The following is an 18,776-nucleotide window of genomic DNA, read 5'->3' as shown; positions in this document are numbered from 1 at the left end:
GTTCGACATCACATGAGATTTGGAGAATGATGAGAATAAAGTATACAGTACATTCTCCTATCACCCTGGTTGTATCTGGAATAAGAAATGCCTGTAAACATAGGGAAAGGGAGCCCTCTGGATGATTACACCTGGGAGTCCTGTCAGCAACAATCCTGTTTTCTTTCCTTAGGAGCCAGAGATGTCTGGCTTTGTCTGTCACTCACTGTTTCTCCATCAGTTGATGGAGGTAGCATTGGTCGAGCTGTGCCTATTAGGTTGTGCTGGCTCCTGCTCAGGAGTCTGTAACAAGGACTTCATTCTCTAATCCTGGAAAGGGCCCATCCCGTGCTGACCATCTCCTGGTCCAGATGGCCCATGTGCAAACTGCTTCTCAGAACGAAGGCAAATCATATCAGGCCACAGCAGGTGCCCCAAGTTCCATACAAATTTTAGCATTATTTGTTCTAGCTCTGTGAAGAATGATCATGTTATTTTAATAGGGATTGCAGTGAATATGTAGATTGCTTTGGGTAGTATGGACTTTTTAACAATATTTGTTCTTCCTATCCAGGAACATGGGATGTTTTTCCATTTTTTTTGTGTGTCTTCTTTAATTTCTTTCATAAGCTTTCTAGAGTTTTCAGTGTATAGATTCTTTACATCTTTGGTTACCATAGGATGGAAGTAGGAGATAAGATGGATTTTTTTTCATGGTTTTTTCAGAGGTTGTGTTGAATATGATGAAAAAGTTTCGGGTATAAATGATAGTGATAGGTACACAGCATTGTGAATGTAATTAATGCCACTGAGTGTACACTTACAAATGATTAGAAGGATAAATATTATGTGTATTTCATCAGTAAAAAGTAAACAATTCAATAGAATAGATGATGAATACAGTAGTTGCATGTATGAAGGCATGGAAGCTTAAATGGTCCTATAACATGTGAAGCCGTGGGAATTTGACTAAATTTTAAAACAGCCAGGAGTATTCATGGGACTCTGTCACTAAGACAAAGCATGCATTTTAGTGTTTGCTCTGTTTTAGATGGATTTCCCATGTATTAAATTCCACTTAGCTAGAAAGTCAAAGGCTCTGTTTCTCACTTTCTTCCTTTCCCCTGATTTACTTTCATTTGCACACCAAGGAGGATGGCCCAGCAACAGCTTACCTTGTCTTTTACCAATCACATCCATGCCCTCTTGTCCCGTGTCCACATCAAGCAGAGCTCCCTGAGTAATTTCTGAGCCATACAATCAATGTCCTGACAGTTACTATGTGTCCCCCAGATCTCCTGAATGTCCATTGGAGGACCTTCCCAGTGACAAAGCAGAGGAAGAGGACCCATCTTTCCCCAAGGCAAGCTAGACTTTGCCTGAAATAGAAATGTTGCTTTATTTCTTTCCTTTTCAGATGAATGCAGACGTGAAATTCTTACAATGTACATTAGTAATGGTATATGCAGTTTCTTTGGTTGGGGAATGTTGAGTGGAAGTTATTACCAACTGATTCCTGATACAAAAAGGTAGTTAAAAAAACAACAGCATCAGTTACAAACTGTATGATAATGAGGATTTTTTTTCCAGTAGAAAATTTTCCTCCTTGAAAAAAAAGCTTTGTATTTGCCAGGCAAAATGGACTTGAGAGATCTTCCATGAAAATCTCAAGCATTTTCCCACACACGTTCTGTATGTTTTGTTATGGAGTCACTGACTCAGCCACTGGTTCCCATCAGGTTTCCTAAAGAGAACAAAAGACCTGTACCCATAGTGTACAGGGTGATGCCATCTTCAGAGTGCTTTAGTTTAATCGCAGATGGATTCATCAGGAAATGAAAAGGTTCCATTTTTTATAATCACTCACTATTTGAGAAATTATCTAGGTGATAAAGGTGGGGCTTTCTTGTCTGCTTTCATCTGGAGAGCCACCCTGATTCTGGGTTCCTACAGAGAATGAGGGCTGGGAGTGTAGTGAGAGAAACCAACTGTCCAGTAAAGAACTATGACCATATTCTACAGGACCCAGAGCAACTAGGTCATTTAGGTTGTATGTTTTGTGTGTGAGAGTTAAGGGGTGTCTATAGTATAAATGTGAATGTGAGTGCACAGAGTGTGTGTATTTCCTCAGGAGGTATTTTCCCACTTACACAGAACAATGCAAGTGTCAAATTTCCAAAACTAAATCTCATCACTGCATATTTCACACACAATAATACCACATTCCTCCATCACCACAGCTGTGTCTGGAGGTTTGCTTAATATTACCTTTCCTCAGATGGAGCACAAATGAATGGCTCAAAGTCTTGACCTCCTAAGTAGAAAAGCCAAAATGTTGGTCTATGCCTGAGTCCCTCTGTTGAGGCTCTGAGCTACCGATCTGCGCTTATCACTCAGCCACAGGATCATTAGTCACAGAGCAAAAGAGTTTCAGAATCTGAGTATGTTCCCCAAAGTACATGAGTGTACACATATCCCAAACACTGCCAACACTATAAGATGGCCTCAATTGTCACATAACCCAGGGCAGCTATAGATGCTCTTAACTTTTGCATAGTCATTAGTGTGAAACACACATAGAAAGCCCACATGCTCCTGGGCAGCCCACAGATTCTAAGAGGTGTGAGGTCCCATGTAGGAGAGTACAGGCCAACATCTTTCATAACTGGGGTCATTGCTTATACAATTGCTCAAAGCAGATAAGAATAAGGAAGCTAATTTAATGTAATTGATAACATTATCATAAGCCTGAAAAATGCTCAAATCCTGTAAGTATACATGAAAGATACAGTAGCAAATAAGAACTCTAAAAATTGGTTTTTAGCCTGGTGTCCATCACCATTGCTGCAAATCTCCTAAACAGCTGGGTTAAAGAGGGTCCGTGCTCACTCCATGACTCCTTTACTTTCCCCAATGTATAATCTTGGCACCCTTGTCAATGATCACTTGTCCATGTATGTGCGAATTTATTTGGGGACTTTCCATATTTTTTGGAGTAAAAAGGTGGTCTTATTAAAGCACAGGTGGCGGGTCTCTATTCTGTTCCACTGGTCTATCTACCTGTTTTGATGCCAGTACCATTCTGTTTGATTGCTATAGCTTTGTAATGTGTTTTAAAGTCAGGAAATATGTTGACTCCATCTTTGCTTTTCATTCTCAAAATTGTTTGGGTTATTTGGAGTCCTTTGTGATTCCATGTATCTTTTAGGATTTTTTTTCTATTTCTGTACAGTGACATTGGGATTTCAACAAGTGTTGCACTAAATTTGTAGGTCGCTTCCTCTAGGACATGGTTGTTGACCTTAATGTTTAGAGACTCAGGTAGTACCTGGCATGTGTGAATGAGCCCCAAATACCTACACATGAATGATCAGATCAGGCCAACTACTCTGCAAGAATAAACCAGGGGAGAAGAGGTCACCTCTTTTTCATCTTCGGATTCTAGAGCTGTGCTGTTCCAGGATGGTAAACACTAACCACATATGTCTGATTATAATTAATTTTATTCATACTGTGAATTAAAGTAACATCACATTGCTCAATCACACTAACCACATCTCAAATGTGCCCACAACAGTTTGAATTTCAGGTGGTAAATTTAAAGGTAAGAACTGTAATGTGCTTATAGATCTGAGAGTGTGAAAGGTGATTCCTTCAGCATTTCTGTCTCATTTGAAGGTTTGCAATTGTGATCAAGGTACCATCTGGGTTTGAATGTATTGGTTAATTTATCAATTGATTGATGAGGGAGGGTGGCAGTATACCCATGATCATTCCTCCAGTGTTCCCATATTTTAGAACATATGGCTGATAGAGGTTGAAAAAGAGAATGTCCATAAGCATTAGGAGTGAGAAGAGTAAGTGGAGTACTGAGGAAGGCAACATCACACACAGAAATGCATGTAATGACTGCCATCTTAGAAGGACAAGAGGACACAGGCATTCATTCTTGGCCACAGTTATGAAATTCGAGGGCTGGAAAAGTATGTTAGAGGTCAGAGACCCACACCCTCATTGCAGAGATGAAGACAGAATCATCCTGAGATCAGCCTTTATCCTGCCAGGAGCAGTGGGGCCAAGTTCTCACCTCAACCCTGACTGTCCCCATCTTTTCCCAAGGCTTCCTCCTCCCTACTCCTGCAATTGTCCATGCACAGGATTACTTCATAGATTTTGAGGACAATAATTCAGGGAGCAAAACTGTGCATGCAATTTATTTCCTTTCTTCTCTTTTCACTCTCTTTTTGCTGTCCATAAGTTCTTCTTTGTAGCTCTTCCCCATCCCCTCTTTTTGTAATTCCCATTCTGTAGGACATGGTCTCATCCAGGCACTAAAGGTCCATAGATTTTTAATCTATAAGATCTCTCTACAGGCCACCTCAGTCACTTTCTTAGTGTTGCCCTGGCCCCTGATCCTGGGTCTGCAACACTGACTCCTGGCAAGCATCCCTGAATGGCCCCAGCAGGAAGCTATACTAGGAGTCAGAAGGGAGTTAGAATGGCCCCTGCTGGAGGGAATCTGGGAAGTCTGGATCTGCCTTCAGCATTCTCTGCTCAAGTTGGTAATCTGCCCTGAGTGGCTTTGATTATGCCTGATTCTTCTCTTCCTTTCAGTTGTCAACAAATTCTCTTGTACTGATTCAAAAGAAGGAAAAGACAAAGCAATTTGGGGCAAAGAAGAACAGGAAGATGAGATGTAAATGCTTGGGATGAAAATGGTAAAGCAAGCAAATGTACATGTTCTTCATTGCTTCCCTAACTTACTTGTTGGCACTTCAAGAAAACCAACCAAAAACCTGGGGTGGCTGCTAATGCATGTGACCATGAAGTGAAGAGAGAATGATGGTGATAACTCATGCAGGCCACTTAACTACCTTCCAAGGCTGCTGCCACACTATGTTTTAGCTAATTTTCTGTAATCATTGGAATATACATGAAGTAGCTGATTTCATTCTCGTAACTTAATAAGTTAGGTACTATTATTATCTTCTTCTATAGGAGACTGCCAGGGTGCTGGAGATGTTCTGTATGTTGAACTGGTGTTGGCAACAGGTGTGCTTATATTAGGAAAACATAACACTATATACTTAAGATTTGGGGACTTTACAATATGTAAAGTAAACATCAATTTGAATATAAGAAATGTAAAAATATTTTTTTACAAAGAAAACTTCAGGCACAGGTGGTTTCCTCTGATTTCTACCAAATATTTTAGAAATAATGCCATTCTCCTACATACTCTTCCAGAGAACAGTTACAGAGAGAACACGCCTACACTGCTTTCATCATCAGAAGAATTTTGATGTCACCCAGCAATAGACATCACAGTAAAGGGAAATCATAGGTTAACTCTTCTAAATGTAACTCTTCTAAATGTCAAATCCAAAACCAAACATTAGCAGTCTATTAATCCAAATATTTTTATAAAGGGATGAAACTGGGGTTTCATGGTGTGATTTTCATGGGTTGATGTGAGGTTTTCCTAGGTTTTCCTGGGTGTTTGGATGCTGCTTGGGACAGTGGTGAGAAGGGTCAGTGCCATCGGGTTGGTGGAATTAACATTTGGTGACAGAAGGAAGAAACTCTCTCCCTGCTACTACAAGGTCTAGAGAAGGATGAGAAGTATATACAGACTTCTAGTTTAGTGAGCAGGAAGGTACATACTCAGAACCAGTGCAGCCTCCACCCTCTCTCAGCCAGGCCTTAACTCGGGCTGCTCAGAGTGTAGTTCACATCAGTGGTCAGTAGACAGTGGAGGACATGCCAGCTTTATCCATTAAACCAGCAAAGTACCACCAGCCCATCATGTCACTTTCCTTATTAATTATCACTAACTGTTCATCCAGGGTTGGTTCTTGAGGACCAAACTAATTCATTAAAGAGGAGTCAGTCATTTGAGAAAGCTGACTTGGAAAAGCCTGGGTTTTGGGCCACATAGGAGTGTCAAGTAGACCTCTGGTCAGACCCTCAGGAGCTCCCCTTGAGGAAGCTGATGTGTGAAGATGCTGGAAGAGGAAATATTTTCCCCTGACCTATCAAGGGACTTCCTTTCAGGAAAATGTAATAGCTTTTGAATCAGGGATTGAAATGTATATGTCGAAGCTGGATCATGCATGTGCCCTTCTCTTTGCTCAGACACCTTCTATGTCCTGGCAGCAATTTTGTGGAAGGAACACTTGGGGAATGGAGGGAGGTTATCCCTTGGTTCAGAAGTCTAGCACATGATCTGGAGGACTCATAGGGGTTCAGGGATCTCTGTTCCCAGGGAACCAACTACTTTCCTATACCAGATCCATCTGTCATCAGTGTTGTGACCCCAGACAAGTCACTTAAAATCTCTACAATTCAGTGCTAGGAAACACAAATGTGCCCTGCACATCCCATGGGGCATAACAGGGGATGACAGGAGATAATGACAGATATTCTCTATGAACCATGAAGCATCATGCCCATGTGAAGGCTGAAAGATCATCTTGTACCTTCTCCTGAGCTGTAGTATTCAGAGTTTTCTCTCTGGAGGCAGCCACTCCTACATATCTTGCTTATTCTTCCAGACATTTAATATTGAAACAGTTATGAAGTACCAGTTATTTTTCTTCAGGCATTATCTGGATTTTCTTATATTAAGAATCATAACAGAGTACTGGTAGGTAGGCCCCATACTACAGAACAGGGAACCAAGGACAGAGGGGTTAAATAACTTTCCTAGGTATGTGTGGCTTCTAGTATTATTTGATACCAGCCACCATATAGCAATTCCCATGCTCTCTCTGTCACTGAAGTGCTGCCTTTTTATAAAAAAGTCTCATCCTAATAAAGTCACATTGTCATGCCATCAGGCTGCTGGGAATGTTAGGTGCATACTACACTGCAGTACCTCTTTTTGCTAATGAAAGTATGATTTGGTAATGAATGAATGTGTTCCCAAGGTCTTCTCCCAGCTGCATATCAACAGTTCTATTTTTAGTATATTTTCCAGGATCGTGGCTCAGGTTATAAGAAGAAAAATATCGTAAGGGATTAAAACACAGGATTCACAACAAAACTGTGTTCAAGAAAATCTGCTGGCTGTTCCCATAGTGGTTCAACCACATTGAAATAAGCATCTGGCCAAATGACAGGGTAGAGCCATAAATATCACCCCCATTAACTAACTACTTCATTGAAAGTGCCAGGAATGAAATCAAATCAGTTAGTAGATTCAAGAAGAGTGACTGTAGTTTGTACAGCAGAGACTGGATTTGGAGAGGAAAGAATGAGCAGGAAAGGTGTATACTCAAAGTCAGTGCAGCTACTTCCTGCTCTCAGCCATGACTTAATGGCTGCTAAGATGGTGGGTCGGATCTTTAGTCAGGAAGACACTGGGGGTTTGTAGACTTCATCCAATAAGCCACTAAAGCACCAGCCTGGGAGACCTTTTTCCTAGTTCTTTGTGCAACTGTCATATGGGCACTTAGTTTGGAATCTCCTGGGTTCTGAGCCAGTTGGGAGTCAAGCAGACTACTGGTCATTCAAGGTGATCACCTGACCACGAGGAAGTCTCTCTGCAAGGCATTTTATAGAATCAAATGCTGGGGACAAGTGAAGAGAGACGGGAGACATGTTTGGATACACCCAGTCTATCAGGGGATCTTCATTTGGAGGAAAGACATTGAATTTCAAGACAGGGGTTGAAACATAGAGCCAGGAGTTGTGTCAGGATTTGAGCCATTCTCTTGTTTCAGGCACCTCCTTGGGGAACGAGCTGTCTCCCTGCAGAAACCTTGAGGCAAGAGAATGTGGACAAGGGAGTGAGGAAAGGGCTTTATTCAAGTGTCCAGGGCATGATCTCATATCCAGGTGATCAGGGATTTCTATCCCTAGGGAACCATCTGTATCTCCTGCCTCAGGACCATCACTCAATCAGTTCTAGGACTCTGGGAAAGTCACTTAATCTCTCTAAATTTTAGTACACTGCACCATGAAATATGGATCCCAGCCTTTACTCTGCCTATCCCACAGTGCTGATGTGAGCAACACGGAAAATGACAGATTCTATTCATTATTGGAAGTTGAATATTGAAGTCTCCAACTGTTATTGTTGAGGGGTCTGTTTCTCTTTTCAATTCTGTCAGTTTGTTTTATGTATTTTGGAGTTCTCTCGTTAAGTGAAAGATGTAATCTCCTTGGAGGATGGGCCATTTTGTCACTATAAGATGTCCTTATTTGTTTCTAGAAAAAAAAATATAAAAGTTGATTTGTCTTATGTTAACAAAGCCAATCTTATTCTCTTTTGGTTACTATTTGCTTGGTATTTATTTTCCTTTTACTTTCAACCTATTTGTGTCTTGGACTTAAAGCATGACTCCCTTGTAGGTAGAATGTAGAGATCATAGCTGTTTTTTAATCCATTCTGCCAATATCTGCCTCGGAATTGGACTGTATAATCCATGTACATTTAATTACTAATCAGGTAGCATTGAAACTGTCATTTTCCCTTTTTTTTACTATATATGTTATATCTTTTTGTTCTAATATTCCTCCATTGCTTTTTTTTTTTTTTTGAGTTATTTTCTAGTGTACCAACTAAATTCCCATGTTGCTTCTTTTGCTATATATTCTGGGTTATATTCTTAGTAGCTTCCCTGGGATTATAATTAACATCTTAAATTATAACATTCTAATTGGATTAGTACCAGGTTAATTTCAGTAGCATACAGAAGCTTTCATATAGATCCAATGCATGCCCCCTCCTTATTGCCATCACTGTCATACAAAATTACATCTTTATACATTGTATGCTCATCAAAATACATTTATAGTATTTACTTCATGTGGTGTTCTTTCAAATCAGGAGAAAACATTATCTTTATATACATGTTTATACATATGTATACATATATACATTATGTTTACAATACATTATGTTTATATGATACACATTTTACGTACTTATATATTTCTACTTTCTTGTATATTTACAATCTATGCAGCTCTATTTCTTCACATAGATTTAGATTACTCTGTTGTCTTTTCATTTCAGCTTGAACGACTTCACTCAGTAATTCTTGTAGGGCTGGTGATACAAGTGGGTTCGCTCAGATTTTGCTTATATGAGAATGCCTCCGTGTCTCCTTCATTACTGACAGACACCTCTGCTAGATACAGAACTCTTGGTTGACAGTTTTTGTCTTTCAGCACTTTTCATATGTCATCCCACCACCTTCTGGCTCTGTGGTTTCTGATGAAAATTAGCCATTAAACTGAAGAGGTTTGTAAATAGTCACTTCTTTCCAATTGCTGTCATGATTTTCTCTGTCTGGCCTTGAACAATTTTACTATCAGGTAGGTTTATCCTGATTTGACTTCATTGAACTACTTGAATATTTTTATTAATGTTTCTCATGAAATTTGGTGAGATTTTGGCTGTTATTACTTCACATATTCTCACTGTCCCTCTCTCTTCCTTATTTTACCTTTTATATTTCATTCCCTTTTATTTTTCTGAGGACTCTCTTTGTGCATATGCTCGTATGCTTGATTATATTATACAGGTAGATCTCTGAGGTTACGCTCATGTTTTTCCATGCCCTTATTTTTAAATTCACTGTTCATCAGACTGGATCTCTATTGACCTATCTTCAAAATTTGCTTGTTCTTTTTCTGCTCAAATTTGTTGTTCAGGCCTATTGTGGGTTTATTTGTGTCTCCCAAAATTATATATTAAAGTTGTGGCCCACAGGGAGCAGATCCCAGCCTATATATTGACTTCAGACGTCCAGTCTTCAGTAGTGTGAAAGAGTATATTTCTATGGTTTTAAGCAGCCCTGGGAAACTAATACAAGCCCCATTAGTGATGTTTTTAGTTGTTTCTATACTTTTCAACTCCAGAAGTTCCATTTGGTTCTCTTTTATACTTCATATCTTTTTTATTGTTATTCTCTACTTGCAGAGACGTAATTCTCATACTATTTTTTAGTTATTGTTAATTAAAGGATAATTCTTTGGATATACTTAAAATAGCTGATACAAAGTATCTGTCTAGTAAGTCAAATGTCTGGACTTTTCTCAGGGACAGTGTCTATTTGTTGCTTTTGCTTGTGTATCAGCTTATGTTGGGGGCAGCCCAAGAGAACCTCCAACATCTGTGACTCATTGAATTCAGTATATAGTCATACTGATGGCTATGATTTATTACAGTGAAATCACACTAAGCAAAATAAGCAAAGGTAAGGGTGCATGGGAGGTTCACATAAAACCAGGCACATGCTTTCAAGAATTCCGTTCCAGTGGAGTCAAAAAAGTATACTTCATTCCTCCAGCAAAAAAAGGATGAAACATCTTCCAGCGAAGCTCATTACAGACTGTGTGCCCAGATGTTTTAGTGGGGACTGGTAGTTTAGGTACCCTCTGGCTTGCACATACCTGAATCTAAGAATTCCAGCAGGAAAGACAGGTTCTGAATAAAACATAAGTTTTGCACAGTTTAGGCATAACAAGCCACCCTTACCAGAGAATGGTGGGGATCCTCCTGATTCCAAGTTCCCAGACTTCAGACAAGGACCAGTTTGGAAAGCAGGCCTGTCTAAGGAAAGAATTCTGAGTCCTACTATGCAAAGTCTTTTCTGCGCAGAGTCAGACTTCTGGTTCTTGGCATATTTCTTGTTATTATTGGGGGGGGGGACTATAAATTGGTTATTTATAGTAATATATGGCAACTATAGAAATTTTATTCTAACTCCTCCCCAGGATTTATTGGTTTTGCTATTTTTTTGGCATTGTGTTCTTATTAGTGGTTTTAATGAACAAATTCTCCGAAGTTTGTATTCTTTGTCATGTGTGATCACTGTAGTCTTTGCTCAGCTATTTGATGGTCAACTATTGACAGATTTCATCAACAGCCTGGAACTGAGAAGTAACTCAGTCTTTGCCAAGGGGCTCTGTGAGCTTGTTGAAACATCCCTTCAACATTCAGCTACCAGCTGAAAACTCTGCCATAACCTTCACTTCCTACTTGTGTAGAACATCCAGGTCAGCCAGAGGGGAGATGTTAGGACCTTCTAGGGTCTTTCCTGAGTATGCTCACAGTCCTACACTTGTGAGCATTCTAGATTCCTAGGAATAAGTCAGAGATTTTAAATTCCCCTATGCAAATCTCATTTCTGAACCCTCCTTTTAAGCTTTCTGTTAGTCTATTGTTTGCTCCATCTGTCACTTTAACCAACACAAGTTAATTGCCTGTAGTTGTTTTGTTTTGTTTGTTTGTTTGTTTGTTTGTTTGCTTGTTTGTTTGTTTGACAATTATGCTGGGAAAAGTCTTTTTGTCCTGGGAAACCTCCAAGTCAGATTAAACACGACAGTCAAACAAGTGGGGTCTTGCAGACACCCCTCATATAGGTCCATTAGTGATAATTCTCCAGGAATGAGGTTTTGAGGGAGCTCCAAACCCATCCTTCTCTATCCATTGCTGACTTTCACTGTGAACATGGACTTTAGTTTTCTAAACTACTCTGGAGCCATATGGCAGGGGGTGGGATTAGGACATGCTAAAACAGCACAAAACTCATGGTTCTAAGGGCCACCTGTTTTTTTTTTCTCCCTCCCCCACCAGTATCAACATTCCCTCTATTGCTACAAGTTTCAGTGGATTTCCAGAGTTCTTAAAATGTTGGTGGTAATTTTTGCCAGTTTCCTCATTGATTTTTTTAGGAGAGAATTTTTGGAGGTCTTTAAGCTGCCATTTGCACTAAAGTTACTCACCACATCGTATTCTTTTGAATATCCTCAAGTCACAGTCCATGACTGGTCTTCCTCAGGTGTTTGTAGAAATCACAGATCAATGTAAAATTGTGTCTCGGAAGACCCTCCTCATGCAGTTCTGTGCACACTGTTAGGACACATACATGAAATTCAACTTCAAAATAGAGTGCCACTTTGAAAGGAATTTTCTTAAAATAGTTCATTAAATAATATGACTTGACACCTCTGGATAATATTGACCATATCTTACAGTTGAATTTAGGTCATTAGATGGGGTTTTGTTGTGTTATATTTTTCCTCCAACTTAAAAAAAAGCTTACCATATACACCATATTATAGTAGTAGAGTTTGGATATTTAATTTATGTATGGTTTCTTGTGCTTATAAATATATTTAATTCATCTTCACGGAGAGAAAGCAGGGCAGGATCAAAAAAAATTTCTAGGAGTCCATTTCCTCATGTCTAAAACAGGAGCAACAGCAATTCCAGTACCATCTTCAAGGGGCATTTGTGAGGAGAGAGAGAAGTAGCATTCACATAAGGTCTTGGTGGTCTGCTCGTGGCCTGGTCTCACATTACTGAGTCATGTTCTCTGTGCACACCATGATCACTCAGCAAGCATGAGCCTCTGTGCAGCTCTGAGATCCTTGTTTTGTCACAGCTTTCTCTCTCCAGTGTCATACTGAACCCCAGTTAACCTGTATCAAGGGCATTATTTTTATCAGTTCTTTGTTATGTACCTGCCAGTTTCTCTTTTTTTTTCTCCCTGCCAATTTTTCTTAAAAAAAAGGTAGCTATAGCTGGATGTTTCTACTGGAATCTAGGGTATATAGGATACACAGCAGCACTGCAGTGTCACTGCCCTCCTGGCCAGGTAAACTGTACAGTCTCCCAGGCTTTTTCCAAAGACCCCAACCTCTGGGATCCTCCATATGTCCCATGCACTTAACTGGCATTTGTTCATTTAGTCCAAACTTATAAAATGAGTGTAGTCATCTCTGCATGCAGCCTATCTGCAAAGGAGTTAAGTGATTTTTTCCAAATCCAGGCAGAAAAGCATGGCTAATACTATAGTCACTGAAGACAGGATGAAACATCAAGACAATTTCCTAGGGAAAAGACCTTACACATAAATCCTTAGAGGGCACTTCTTACCTCTATTAAATGAACATATCATTCTAAATACACTCAAAGATTTCCACGGAATATGACTGTTCACAACTAATTGAAGTGGCATACATTACCATAATACCAGAAGGATCCTAAGTGCCAGGAACTTCTGAGCATCATAGTTTTGAGGCAGCATTAGGGAGCTGTTGATAACAGCCTGCACCACATAGTCCAATGATGCTGCTGTGCCCAGTGCAAGACACAATATGTTTCTGTCCAGGACACTCCAACATGGAGATTCCTGAGACAGTGTAGACTGTGCCCAGGGCCCTAAAATGGAGAGAGACTCGGGGGTGGTGATTCTGATGTCATGTGATGTCTATAAGATAAGGAGGTGGCAGCGCTTGCCCCCACCCCCTGCCACCCACTGTCAGCAGAGAGTGAGGAAAATGGGGAGAAAAGGGGATTAGACCGTGATGGAAAGGCCCTTGGAACTCTACTTCCTGAAGGGCCCTAAGTTAATTTTACCTACCTGCCCCACACAAAGGAAGGCCAGGGAAGTCATGCAGATCCTTCCCATCCCCCTGGATGGCCTCCCACACCTGAGTTCTGATTCACCTGGGGCCTGAGAATAAGCAGCTGTTGTGCCCCAGGGAGCACTAGCAGTGCAGGTCAGCAGCTCTCCCTGATGCCTTAGAGTCAGATACACGTACAGGAGACCTGGAGAGAGAGTTGCATACCCACCCATCTGTCCACTACCCCCTTCCCACAGAGAGGGGTCTCTTCACTGCCCAGGAATCTCCTCTTCAAGATGCAGTCATTTCCACAGCCCTGCACTCAGTGAAGTCACCTCTGTGTCACCGCTTCTTCCTCCATGTAGATCACTGTGTGTGTTCAGAGAAAATGTGTTCCAGATTCAGAACACAAGAAAGACAAAGGTCAGTGACAGGCCAGCCAAGACCAACCCACTTCCCACTGTGGCAGTCAGGGGATCTCCTTCATCTCACACTGTGGTTGCTCCCTCTCCACCATCCTTGACCAGGGGACAACACAGGGAGGGCCACGCAGACAGGAAGAGAGAGCTAAGTACATCTTGTGGGTGTTCCACTCTGAGGAACAGGAAGGGTCACCCAGCCTTCCTTGTCACAAGCCAATTACCTTCTGCCTAATATTGGACCCAAGGGTTGATTGGGTCTTTTGTTTAAGGGTACACATATAGAATTAGGAAACTGGGGGTGAGCAGAAGTTTCAAGGGGAGAGGAGGGATTCTGTGTTTCTTCCCTGAAAGAAGCTGGTTCAAGGCACTAACATAATAATCCACAGCAATGCTTCCAGTGCAAGATGGAGTGATCTGACCAAAAGCCCCAGAAATTGTGCACAACTGGGTCAGCAGACCATACTCAGGACCTTAGAAAAAGGGGTGCAGCAACAACTCAGGGGACCAGAAGAGAAAGCTCAGCTGTATTGATCCCCATGACACTTCCCCAGAAGCAGCACCACTTCCCCCATGACACATTCTCAGCAGCAGCCACCTGCTCACTAAACAATAGCAATGAGAAAGGTTCTGGGCAGTGAGTGGGTACAGGCAGCTGACAGGTTTTTATCTCATTTCCCTGTGGGCCTTGAGGGCAATGCAGACACCAAGCTGTTGTCCCGCACTAAGCAGTAATTATCAGCCTCTTCTCCAGCCTGGACCTCAGAGATCAAGATGCCAGACTACCTGACCTGAAGCCCAGCAGTCTCTCTGAGATCCTTGAGAGTTGCCAATCTGTGGGTCAAGAGTTTGGCAACAGGTGTTGCTGCAGGTGAGCTGATCCCTGGTTGCTAGCATTGTTACTGTTCCTAGTGCAAGTGATGGTGGCTGTCTATCCTGGGCCCTTGGACACTGAGGATGACTTAAGTCAGTCCTGCCTGGACCACAGACCCTGGCAGGGAGAGGTACAGGTAGAACAGTGAGCCAGGTGAGTGAGGGAGTAGACCAAAGTTGAGTGAGGGGTCCCCCACAAGTCTTCCACCCAGAAAAGTTCAGCTCTCATCTGTGCAGAAAGTGAAGAGCGGAATGAGAGGGGCACAGGTCATGCATAGATGCTCAAGAGCTCTGCTCCCTGAGACTCCAGAAGGGGGAACACCTAAGTCCCTCTTATTCTCTCCCTAGGCACCCATTAGGGGAGGGGCTTCTACATTCATATATGACCCTGCTCCCTGACACTCAGCTCTGGGTAACATCTCTGGCAGAATGATGCCCCCCCAAAAATGTCCATGCTTTAATCCTTGGAATCTGCCCCCGTGTTGCCTTACATGGGGATGGGGAATTAAAGTCACAAATGGAACTAGGTTGCTAACATTAAAATCAAGAGATGATCCTGGATTATCCAAATGGTCCCAAGGTTATCACAAGGTCATTAAAAGTGGAAGTGGCAGCACAAGAATCTGCTAGGATGGAAGAGTGAATTGGTCAGCCATTGCTGACTTTGAAAGTGGAAAGGGTAACTCAGCAAAGAAAGCAGACAGCCTCTAAAAGTTGGGGAAAGCCAGGAACCTCTCTCCCACAACCTCCAGAAAGGAACACCCTGCTGACATGTTTATTTTAGCCCAGTGAGGCCCATGGGAGACTCTAACCTGCAGAACTGTAAGACATTAAATTTATGAGGTGTGAAGGTAATACATTTGTGGTAATTGGTGAGAGCAATGGGAAACTGATAAAGTAATTCCCATGTCAGCAGACTAAAGAAGAAAAATCATGATCATTTCAATACATACAGAAAAAAGCATTTAGCAAGACTCAACATACATTCAAGATAAAAAAAACTCTCAGCAAAATAAAAATTTTTTGTCAACTTGATGGCATTTACAAACAATCTATAGTTAACATAATACTTGGTGATGAGAGACAAAATTATTTTCTTTGAATTCTACATATAGGAGTTGGTGACTATCATAACAAATTCCCGGGTAATCTACTGATTTCATATCCTTTGGATGTATACTAGACATGTGATTACTGGATCATATTTGCAATTATTTGCAATTATTTGAGGAAACCCAATACTGTTTTCCATAATAGCTGCACTATTTTACATTCCCACTGACTGTATATGAAGGTTGGAATTTCTACTTCCTTACCAACACTTGTATGTGTGTGTATATATATATATATATATATATATCATTCTAACAGGTGACATGATATCTCATTGTCCTTTGATATGGATTTCCTAATGATTAGTGATTGTGAGCTCCTTTTCATATGTCTGGCGGCCATTTGTGTATCTTCACCGGAAAAATGTTCATTGAAATATTTAACCCATTTTTAAATTGGGTTAAACACTTTCATTTTAAGTGACTTGTAGGGGTTTCTCATATATTTTGGATATTAGCCTCTTTTCTGATACAAGGTTTGCAATTATTTTCTCCTATAGATTGCCTTTTCATTCTGTTGATTGTTGAAAAGGCCATCCTTTCCCCATTGTGTACTCTTGGCACCCTTGTCAAAGATCATTTATCCATGTATGTGTGAGTTTACTTGGGGGGCTCTCTATTTTGTTGTTCCATTGGTCTATCCATCTGTTTTTATGCCAGTATCATTCTGATTGATTACCGTAGTTTTGTAATGTGTTTTAAAGTCAGGAAGTGTGGAGACTTTGTTCTTCAATACCAAGATTTTCTTGGCAATTTGGAGTCTGTGTGGTTCCGTATATATTTTAGGATTGTTTTCCTATTGCTATACAGTGACATTAGGATTTTGACAGGTGTTGCGTTGAATCTGTAGATCACTTCCTCTAGGACCTGAGTGTTGACGATTTGTTTTAGCATCCATGGCTGCAAGTTGTGCCTGGCACATACGCATAACTGCATAAAATAGAAATGAGTGAAAAATCGGGCCAGCAAACTACTCTGCAAGAAACAGGGAGGGGAAGAATATATCGTTTTCATCTTTACACTCTAGAACTGTGCTACCAAGGGTGGTAGCCACTAGCCACATGTGTCTGTTGATAATTAATTTTAATCAATAAATAACTCAATGAATTAAAATAAAATGAAATAAAACAAGCAATTTCTCAGTCACACAAACCACGTTTCAAATATGACCATAACTGTCGGAATTCAGGTAGTAGGTTTGAAGGTGAGAACAGTAAAGACCCTACAGAACTGAAAGTGTGAGAGGTAATTCCTTCAGCATCTCTGTCTGATTTGAAGGTTTTCAAGTGTGACTGTCTTGTTTGAAGGGTGCTGACTCCACTGATCTCAGTGAACTTCTGAGAACCTGCAGGGAAAAATCAGGTTGATGTGTGACCCATCAAAATCTTAAGAGAGTAGGAGAAAAGGACAAGCCCCTCTCTCTAATAACTTGATCGGTGATTTTGTGTTTCTATGGACATGCTTGTGAAAACCATACAGGCAGGACTCCAACAGTGAGGAGGAAGACTCTCCAGGTAGGGAAGAGCACTCAGGTAGGAATCAATTATGAGAGGGTTCCTGGGATAGTTGTGTTATTGCTCTGGAGACTGAAGAAGGTGGATATGAAATCAGAAAACAAAGGGAAATATTTGTACAAGTCTAATTTGTTTATTTCATATTATAGTGAGATTAGTAAGAGGAATTGGGTCTACAGGCTTTGAGTGTGCTGAGTTTGAAATCAGAGCCAAAGCATGAGACTCTTAAAAACTGAGAACAAACTGAGGGTTGATGGGGGGTGGGAGGGAGGGGAGGGTGGGTGATGGGTATTGAGGAGGGCACCTTTTGGGATGAGCACTGGGTGTTGTATGGAAACCAATTTGACAATAAATTTCATATATTGAAAAAAAGAAATCATCTATTCTTGCTTTGCTATCTTAAAATTATTTTTCTAACAAAACTTGCTATTTCCTACCTTTGCCACAGCCAAATGTCAAAACTTTGGTTCTGTTTGCTTTACACCTCATGGGAATCAGGCATGAGAGCTTTGCAGATCTGTTTTGTTAATGACATCATCGATGTAATCTGGTGGGACACAACAACTCTTCTCACAGACACTTGAACCTAGAGACTAAGTTCTTCTAGTGTGAGCCAGGAGGTAGATGAAAGATACACTCTCTCCCTTTTAACTTATAGGACTTGTAACATCATGTTCCTGTCCTGTTTGCTCCTCTGATAAAGGTCATTATCAGAGCTGGATACATTAAAGAATATTTCCTCCGGGATCACTGCATATGCTCCAGTGTCTCTTAGCTCATGCCAGCATGCACACCTCGCCCAATTCCGATGTGTGAATGTGCTTCCATCTGAGAGACACCTGTGTGCAACTGCCCTGCAGAGCCTCCATGGCTGACAGGGATTCAAGAGAATGGTGTGAGGAGCTGCTGGGCCTACTTCACACACTTGCTCTCACAGCCCTGCTCAACTAGTCACCTGGCAAGGACCAGGCACAGGACAGAGCCTCTGGGCAGAAGGACAGGGTCAGTGCTCCTCTCAGAACCCACTGCTCCAGCCACAAAGCACTGGCCCAGCTCCCCATACTCCAGTCATTCCCACCTTGTGACTTTTCCTTGGGCCTGCCCAGGATCCTCCCTCCTGATCCTTCCAAGGCTTGGAGCAAACCCTTGAAGTTAACATGTGCTTATGTGGCCACACTGTTGTACATTTCCCAGGGCCCATTGAAAGACTAAGGGAAATTAGACAAATTACTGTCCTTTAATTTTCATTCATCCTCTGTAACCATTCAGGAAATTGTTGAGGTTGTTTTAAGGTTAAAATATCTCCTGAGGAAGATCATCTCAGGTACAAAACAGACAGTGGGTATGTGGAGTTCATTGAAACTCTCTCGGAGAAGCGGCAAGATGGCGGCTTAGGAGGACGCTGGGCTCACCGCGCGTCCTGCTGATCACTTAGATTCCACCTACACCTGCCTAAATAACCCAGAAAACCGCCAGAGGATTAGCAGAACGGAGTCGCCGGAACCAAACGCAGA

The 18,776-nt window shown here is 41.3% G+C and overlaps 1 long non-coding RNA gene across 1 annotated transcript; it reads right to left on the bottom strand.

Annotated features, from left to right (window-relative positions):
* Window positions 1-3,466: 3,466 nt before the first annotated feature.
* On the bottom strand, window positions 3,467-14,528 carry LOC123384392. The gene is made up of 3 exons (XR_006595427.1): window positions 13,574-14,528; window positions 11,719-11,845; window positions 3,467-8,190 (listed from the first exon to the last, which is right to left on the bottom strand). It is a non-coding gene; the product is annotated as an uncharacterized LOC123384392 (long non-coding RNA).
* Between the last annotated feature and the right edge of the window lie 4,248 nt (window positions 14,529-18,776).

This window comes from Felis catus, chromosome A3 (genome assembly GCF_018350175.1).
Source record: "Felis catus isolate Fca126 chromosome A3, F.catus_Fca126_mat1.0, whole genome shotgun sequence".
Classification (NCBI taxonomy): Eukaryota; Metazoa; Chordata; class Mammalia; order Carnivora; family Felidae; genus Felis; species Felis catus.
Note: the sequence above shows the minus strand (reverse complement) of the source record. Positions and strands in the feature narration are given on the sequence as shown.